The sequence below is a fragment of the Pinus tabuliformis genome, chromosome 3_1, assembly GCF_031772625.1.
Source record: "Pinus tabuliformis cultivar Carrire ecotype Pingquan chromosome 3_1, CPIR1, whole genome shotgun sequence".
In the NCBI taxonomy this organism is placed as follows: domain Eukaryota; kingdom Viridiplantae; phylum Streptophyta; class Pinopsida; order Pinales; family Pinaceae; genus Pinus; species Pinus tabuliformis.
The window spans coordinates 65,059,344-65,068,638 of NC_142301.1; positions in this window are offsets into that span (position 1 = coordinate 65,059,344).

Below are 9,295 nucleotides of genomic sequence, written 5' to 3' on the forward strand. Positions count from 1 at the left end.
TCACACTTTGACCAGTGAGCAGGTGAGATGGTCCAGTTTTGACCAGTTCTGAGCAGTTTTTCATGGAGAACTTCTGGGAGATGATGTAATCAGCTGACCTTGTTCTTTTAGGGTATGGAACAACACTTTTAGGGACTTAGGAGCCCTTGGTTTATGGACATGTTTGATTGGGGTTGCAGTGCCCAAAAATATCTATAACAGTTGCCCCCTAAAGCATGAGGTCATTAATCTTTGATGTCGGGTGAAACACTTTATCATGAGGATCCGAAGTTTTTTCGAGCTGGAAGGCGACCTGTAATAAGATACAATACAATAGATTATCTTCATAATATTTTTCATGATCTAGCTGAGGTGGGCATTTCCATGCTCAGATTTATAAATTCATTTTCATGTACATAAGACAGACAACCGTCTATGCGGGAGACTGATGATTCTAATGGAGTCATCATCGTTTGATTCAGATGATCATCTGTGCAGCAACAATGTACATTTGATGTCTTTATTTTCCTGAATATATCGCAGCCTGGATGGATGAAACTAGATCCGCGGTCTTCAAACTCGTTCAATCTTCACTCAGAGTACAAGTCGATCCATGTGAAAGATGTTCTGGAGTCGAACATGGAAAGACATCGCCTGATTACTAGCCAATGATGTAAGCTGTTAACAGGTGTGAGAGTAATCACTGATAATGATGATGACCCTCAAGGTAATACAGTACAATTTGCGTGGTGTGAATAAGGGACTTGGCGTCGAACACTGCACAAAATATTTCGGTCGAAGGCCATTGATGTAAACCTGTCGCCGGAAGTGAGAAACTTTCCATTGAGACATGAAAGCTTCAAAGTACTGAAAGGGTTGTTCCTAAGTCGACTTCTTAGATAATGAGCTGATTTCGACAAGAAGTGACCCATCGTAGGAGGGCCTTAATGAATCCCACATCTACGACACGGAACAGAGTAAATGATTTTGGAGGTGAAAACGATTTGATGATACAGGGTTCAGGGTGGTGGTCATGAAAGAATGGAGCGTGAATATATTGCAGCGGATGAGACACAGGTGAATTCTCTGAACGACTTCTCTTGAACATACCGGTGACATTGACATGATGGATTGGTAGTGTTAACCCCAAATGTGGATGGTGTGATGGAACAATGGTGATATGACTAGTGAATGGAACAACCCAACCCGACTCGGATGCGGAGTGAAAGTGTCATGTTCAAGAGCGACTTGCTACCAATAAAGTTTCTTCAATTTTTCTTCCCAATTTTTCCCCAGTCATTGCTGACTAGTACCTCTTTATTTTTGTCAAGCTTGAGGAGGATAACATATGCTTGTTCTATAATTTTCCCTTTGGGCAAACCCATCACTATATTTTAATGAGCCTAGCGACAGTGAAAGTCGTTCTTGTCTGTATGGACAAGTTTGTCGCTATACGGTTTTAACGAGTTTAACGACAAAGATAACTTGGTCCTTTTCAATTTTAAAGAGTCTGAAAGGGACGTAAAGGAAACTCCAATAATCCTTTTTTGTCATATAATCCCTTAAGTCCGAAAAAGTATAAAATAATATGAAAGGGATGAATTTTCCGTAATTTTAACAAGCCGAACAAGACAAGCGCTCGATCTTTTTGTGTAATAATCCCTCAAGTCCAAAAAGATTAAAATCTAGATTAGGGATAGCACTTCCTGTTACTTTAACGAGCTGGAGAGGCCAATCGCTCGGCAATATTTTCATATTTTACGAGTTAGGAGAAAAGAGCTTAAAGGAGACTCATTTTTTAGGAACGAGTGATAATCTCGGGTAGCAGCTGATTCCTGGTAAGATTTGGAATTATCCAATCACGACAGTGTCACAAGGATGGCTAACAGGATCACTCTTCGCAGCTATTCCTCAAAAGGGGTAAACAATCAAATGGAGGTGAATGATTGGCTAAAACAGAGTGGAGGTGATGATGAGAACACAACTAGGGCTCAAAAGCTGATGATAATGCATTCACAATGGTTATTTACCGGAAATTGGTTCATTTTTTTTTTATTAATGAGCTTAAACTCTGGGGGAACGTTTGCTCATTGCTTATGTTTAATTTTTAACGAGCTTGAACTCGACATAAAAACTGCTCGTGATAATGGTAATCGATTGAATTTCACCGTTAATCACTTTGTTCCTTCAAAGGTTGTACTTCCTATTCAATTGCTTCATCAAATTAACCGATTAGAAATGAACAATATATGTTTCAAAATGAGTTAAAACACTATATTTTACTCGAATTATGTGAAAAGTAATTTAAAAGTGACTTTTACCCCTCATTTTACCATTTCATTTGAACTTTGGTTTGTTGCAGCTCTGGAGGTGCTTTCCCCCCTTGATTTTCACAAACTGATTTCGGGAGATTCTGTGGATGATTCTCGGCGCTGTCTAGACCAGGTAGGAGCTAAACTTGAGCTCTTCAGTTGCATTCCTTCCTTTTTGAATTCTGTGCATGTTTCCCTGTTTTTCTGAGCCTCTGGGGTTTGAAAAATTCACCCTGGCTCCATCTCACCCTTTCTATATCGAAAGGTGCGATGAATACTGGCTTGGCCATTGGCTAGTCAGGATGCATCCCACCCAGTACACTACTGGGGGTGCGATGGGCGCGAGAAGAGAAATTTTTGCACTGTTTTCTCATGGAATTTTTGCCTTTTTTTTCCAAATCAGGATCCTGACTCTTCTCTTGCTTGTTTTGCAGAGATTTATCAGAGCAAAATGGTTGTTACATGGCGAGAATGCGAGCATGAAGAAGAGGACATGCTTGCTCTACATGATCCGTTTACGGTAATTGCACTGCGGAACTGTGGCCTGTTTAAGTTTTTCCACATTTCTAGCATGAGGCAACAAATCAACTTGTTGCAATATTTTCTCGATGCATGGGATCCTACCAACCAGGTGTTTCAGATCAGAGGAAAATCTATCCCCTTGACTGTCGTGGACATCTATTTTTTGATCGGTTTATCGAGGCATGGTGCCCCTCTTTCACTATCAGGTTCCGCCCGTGGGGGCGAATCCGTGAGAGATTATATTCGCCAGTTTTACAAAGAGGGATCTCAGCCGAGTAGGGATGGCAAGATCAACATCCGAGATGTCAATGACCGGTCCTTGAGGACCATTCTATTCACTTTTACTAGACTGGCTGGTAGTGCAGCTCCTCACGTGGCTAACAGGTCCTATATGCAGTATGCCTTGGAATGCCTTGAACCAAAGGTGTTCAACTGGTGTGACATAGTACTCCCTGTGATGAAAGAACAACTGACCAAGGTAAAAAATGGAAAATTGAAGAACTTCGACTATGGTTCTATTTTGACTGCTTTCGCCTTGGAAAAGATCCCACTGATGCAGCCGCAGTACATCTCACTTGGCTTACCTCTACTAACTGAGCCACGGATGCAGATATGGGTCGACATTATGGCCTGACATGCTGGTTAGTCCCAAGTTTCCTTTTTTGATACCTTTCTTGAGTGTTTCAACCATCAGGAGATGGTTTTTTCTAAGTATCCATATGTTGGTATGGATTTCCGGGGTGACCCGGATTTGGTGCTGCCGACTGGTGAGCAGTGGGGTGCTATCGGTAAATTCTCTAACCATATCTTCATTCATCGCTTCTTTTTATAATGTTCTTGTGCTTTCTTCTATCAGGACTAATCAAAACTCATGTGCTCATACAGATATTGGACCAGTTTGGCCAGTAGTACGTCTGAGAGTACCAGCTGCCGCTCCAGCAGGAGAGGCTATGGGGAGGGCTATTCTTCATGACTTTGATGTGGTCGAGACTCTTTTAGCATTGCAGGATCAGGTCGAGGGCCTCACTCTTGGTATTTCAGACGTGAGGACCGATGAGCTGCCTCTGAGGTTGTAGCAACATACTACTGGCGTGCCGAGTCGATGGACTAGGCTTTTACGCATGATTGCACAGGCGGTGACTTGTTATCACCAACATCATTAGACTAAGATGCCCCCTAGCATTTTGAGTTTTGGGTCATTTGACCGATTTTTTCCTAGTTACAGAACATTATGTATGAACCATAAATAGTTATATATATATTTTTGATTTTCGGAGCTTTATTTTGGTTGAGTTACGTGATCTTGATGCAAATATTTGATGAAATGCTTATTTTATAAATGTTTCAAATGTATATCTAACACATAATTTTCCAATGAGTCTGTTAATGTGTTTAAGTTTCTGGAAATATGCTAATATTGAATAGAATCAAATTGCCTTTCCAAAATCTTGACCCTTAGGAACATGTGATAGATAGCTGGATTCCATACGGAGTAGATACCAGTGAGTTGTAGGATGACGAGTTGTGAGTCTAGCCTGACGACTAGTCGGCGTATGCCACGCGTAATGGCATCAGAGAGGAGCTCTATCAATGCGCTGTATTCAACAATATTGTTTGTTGACCGACCAATACATACCCCCCTGAAACTCACTAACTCGCCGCTTGGATCGAAGATGGCCCAGGCCGCAGAAGATAGGTTCCGTGAACTACGACTCGCTCTATCGGCATATCCAACAAATGATTCCAATAGGTCCAACATCTGCAACAAATGTAAAAGTGGATCACTTAACCAAAACAATTACCCTTAACGAAAACAAAAATGTAACAAAAGCATAGGGGTTACTATCTTGAGTCAAGCATAGTAACGCTTAAGGTACAACCCGTTACGAGGTTGCGCCAGTGGAATCCCATCATAATCTAATAACTCGTAGGCAAGTTTTGCTAATACGCATTTAAAAATTTAGGGGCCCATCCACAAGGATTTGAACTTACCTGCTCCCAATTTGTCGGATTCCTGGTCGTAAAGTAAGACCAGGTCACCTTCTGAGAAGACACGAGGTTTGACATTCTTGTCGAACTGCGCCTTGACTCATTTCTTATGGGTTCCGTTAGCCAAAGCGGCATCACGAGGGGTTTCATCCAATTGGATTAGTTCCAAGAAACGAGCCTCTTCTTCAGAAGTTCCGGGGAGAAGGTCGATTGCGAGTTTGAGGGATGAGATTTCACACTGAACCGGTAAGATTGCTTCCAAGCCATACACCAATTGAAAGGGTGTAAACCCGGTTGCATTCCTCACCGATGTCTAGTATGCCTATAAGGCTGAGTACAAGATTAGGTGCCAACTCCTTTTGTGGACTCCAATCATCCTTTGCAGAATCCGTTTTAGGACCTTGTTGATTGCCTCAACTTGTTCGTTAGCCTGCAGATAATACGGAGTAGAGCTATCTGGGACAGCCCTAACTTGGCAACCAACTCAACCATCATGTGATTGAGAAAATACGATCCATGATCTGTGACTATGGCCTGTGGAACGCCAAATCTGGAGACTACATGATTGAAAAAGAAGAGGGTAGCCGTTTCACAGCTGTTGTTTAATGTAGGCATCACCTCGGCCCCTTTGGTAAAATAGTCTACTGTGACTATGATATACCCATGCCCCCCAGCCGAGGTGGGGTTACATGTCATGAAATCTATGCCCCATTTTGCAAATGGCCCAACATCAACTACTGGTTGCAGAGGTGCGGGTGGTATTCTGGTTTTTCGATCAAAGATTTGACATGCATGGAAACTTCTGACTGTAGTTATGAAATCTTCAAACATTGTTGGCCAGAAGTATCCTGCTCGTAAAATCTTTTGCGCCGTAGTGTAACCAGATTGATGCCCCCCACACGCGCCTGAATGGCAAACATTCAGGACTTTTTCGGCCTCCTCGTGGGTGAGGCACCTCCTCCGAACTGTATCTACACCACGACGGTAAATTGTATCACCAACGATCATGTACTCTTTTGCTTGGTATTGAATGTGTCGTTGTTCCGAGCAGGAGGTATTAGACCTATATTTTTGGGTTTGGAGATAGATTATTATGTCTCCATACCACGGATTGCTTGAAGATATCAGAAACAAAGATTCGTCCACGATTTCTTCTTCTAATGTTACATAGTTGGACGATGATGGGAGATCACATAGTAACTCTGTGAAAACCAGGGATTTATTCGATTTGGATTTTATAAATTCCAGATAAAACTCTTGTAGAATTGCTATCCATTTTGAATATTTCCCCCCAGCAACTGTCGCGAAAATATATAAGTCATGGGGTTGCAATCTGACAAAGTAATAGTTTTTCGAAAGAGGATATAGTGTCGAAATCTCTGTATCGCTTGAACAGCTGCAGGAGCTAGCTTTTCAATGTGGGAGTACTTGCTTTCTGTATCATTTAAGTTTCTACTTAAATAAGATATAGGATGTTCAATTCCATTGTCTTCTTGAACTAAAACCATTACGATGGTTGTATCCACTGTAGCTAGATACAGGTTAAAGTCTTTTTGATAATCAGGAGCGTACATTAATGATGCTTTTATTAGGGATTCTTTTAAAGCATCAAAGGAGGCTTGCGCGACCTGATCCCAGACGAAGGGTACTTCTCTTTTCAATAGACGAGTATAACCTTTAGCAAGTTCGGCATAATTTGGAATGAGCCTCCTCAGATAGTTTGCTTTCCCTTGGAGTTTCTGAATCTGAAGCAAATTTGAAGGTGGAGGCAAATTATTGATTGCTTGAACCTTACATGGGTCGAGATGAATCCCATCCTTTGAGACCACAAAGCCAAGTAAATGACCAAAACTGACACAAAATACACATTTGTGTGGATTGAGTCGTATCTTGTAGTGTCGGAAACATAGAAATATTGCTCTCAAATGCTGCGGATGCTCGGTCCGCTTTCTCAAATGAGCCGGAAGATTGTTGAGATATGGTTGAATGATGTTTTTGATGTCATGGAAGGCATAATTCATTGCCCTCTGAAATGTTTCCCCTGCGTTCTTTAAACCAAAGGGTAGCTTGCGATATGCAAATGTGCCCCACGGACAAATAAATGCAGTCTTTGACTTGTCCTGTGGGTAGATATTTATTTGATTATACCCGGAAAATCCATCCATAAATGAGAATATTTCACATCCGACGCATTCATCAATTATCTGGTCAATGAAGGGTGTAGGGTAGTTGTCTTTCAGACAAGCTTGATTTACATCCCTATAATCGACGCACACTCTAATCGTTCGTTATTTTTTCATTACAAGAACAATATTCGATACCCAATCAGTTAGATGAACTGGGTAAAGAAAACTAGCATGGAGAAGTTTTTCAACTTCTGCCTTGATGGAAGCAGCTTTCTTGGGGTGCACCTGCCATAGCCGTTGTCATACCAGTTTGACATCTGGATACATCTTAATTTTGTGTTCAACTATGCTCGAGTCAATGCCTGGCATTTCATCATATGACCAAGCAAAGACATCTCTGAATTCGCGAAAAAGAGCGTTATATATTTCCAGTTCTGAAGGAGAACAAAATTTGCCGACATGAATATTCTCTTCAACATCTGTTTTGGTCAAGATATTTATGGCGATAGTCTCTTCAATATTGGACAAGTTTCGCTCGGAATCCACCATGTTTACAGTATTTGATAGAAAATCAAAAACTGAGGGATGATGAAGGTCACTAGGAGTATCTTCTTTGTAATCCAGAAGATGGGAATGACGGTGGTAATCTTCCCATGCTACCCCGTCAATCATCATTGACTGAACAATTCCTTCGTTTGTATAATGTACTTGCGACCAAGGATCTGAAGGGGTATCATATTCCATAGACCTATCTATCCAAACGCTTGATGAGCATTGATTTGGGTTTGCCTCCCATGCCGAAAACATTGATTGCTACAAGATTTCTAATGGGCTTGGAGGCAATACCTGCAGATGATCCGTTTTAATATCGTTTTCAGAGATCTTTTGAATAGAAGATATCATGTTGCAGGTTGCCACTGTTGCCACTTCCACCAGATTGATTGGAGGCGGTAGGGAAAAAGTCCCCATTAATATAGGGTCTTTTAGTAGGCCTACTCCGATATTTTGAAGCGGGTGAGGGCTTCCATGGATCATGAGAATGCTTCCCGTAACTTGTGAACTGTTGGCGAGAAATGTCTGTTGGTTGACGATTGTAATTCCTCCTTGAAAGGGAAATGCAATCTTCCTGAAATAGGTCGACACAACGACTATCATAGCATATATCCAGGGCCTTCCCAGTAGTATGTTGTAATCGAGGTTTTTGTCAATTACTTCAACATTTATTTCTACTGTTTTACCCCCCAGTTTGACTTGCAAGTTACTTAAAATCCCATATGGGGTGTATGTTTGTCCATCAAATGCTTTTAATGTTGTCGAAGATCGTACAAGGGTGGAGATCCTAAAGTTTTCCAGCAATTCATCGACATAATACATGTAGATGCCCCCTCATCAATAATTATTTGATGAACAGTTTTGTTGAGGGCTTTCACTTGAATGAGGAAAGCTAGTTGAGCTGGTAACTGAGGGTCATATCCTTGGTGATTAAAGGACACAAGATTAGAATCCGTTGGGTCAATCCCACCTATTGCTGATAATGAAGCCTGCTTTTGGGAGGGGCAATTTTGCTCTACCTCAAGTGTCGACATAGCGGATGGCGATTGGGCCAAATCTTCCACTATATGATAATGCTCTGCTGCTCTGGCATGAGGATTAAATGTCGATTTGTGTACTACTCCCTTAGTTCAGGAATGATGGGTAGCACAACTTCTTTCGAAGTTGTTGTCGAACTACTGGGTTGATCATTTGCCTTGTTGTTCGACAGCTGTGGATTCCTGTAATATTTATTCCTTGTTGATATCAAAGCATCATTTTGCTGCTTCGAAATCGACAACATTAGCACTTGGGACGGGGAAGCATTGTCACTAGCAACTAGATTTATTCCTAGATTTGGAAATAGATCAGTCAATACTGCAGAGGTTTTTGAATTCTTGAAGAATTTTCTAAGTTCATCTTTATACAGACATTCTCTTGTCCAATGATCCTCATCACATATTAGGCATGGATGATTTGGTTTCCTTTCTCCAGAAGGGTTTGCAGAATATTTTTCAGGGGATGACTCTTCATGTTTTTTCTTCTTCCCTTTATTTTTCTTCTTGCCTCCTGGTTGCTTGGTTTCTTTTCCTTTGTGAGTTGACATGACATTTACTTCCAAGGCGAGAAGTTATTCATTTTCATTTTGACCTGAAACCGTACGGGCCTTCTTCGACTTAGCCTTTACGGTTTTCGTGCTGGTTGTTCCTATCACGCCATCCCTGACATGAGAGTCTTTGTTTGATTTAGGAGATGGAGGAAGGGAAAATTCCAATTCAGTCACATCAGGGATTTTATCGTAGAGCATGCCAGATTGAGTATAGATCAAGTCTAGAT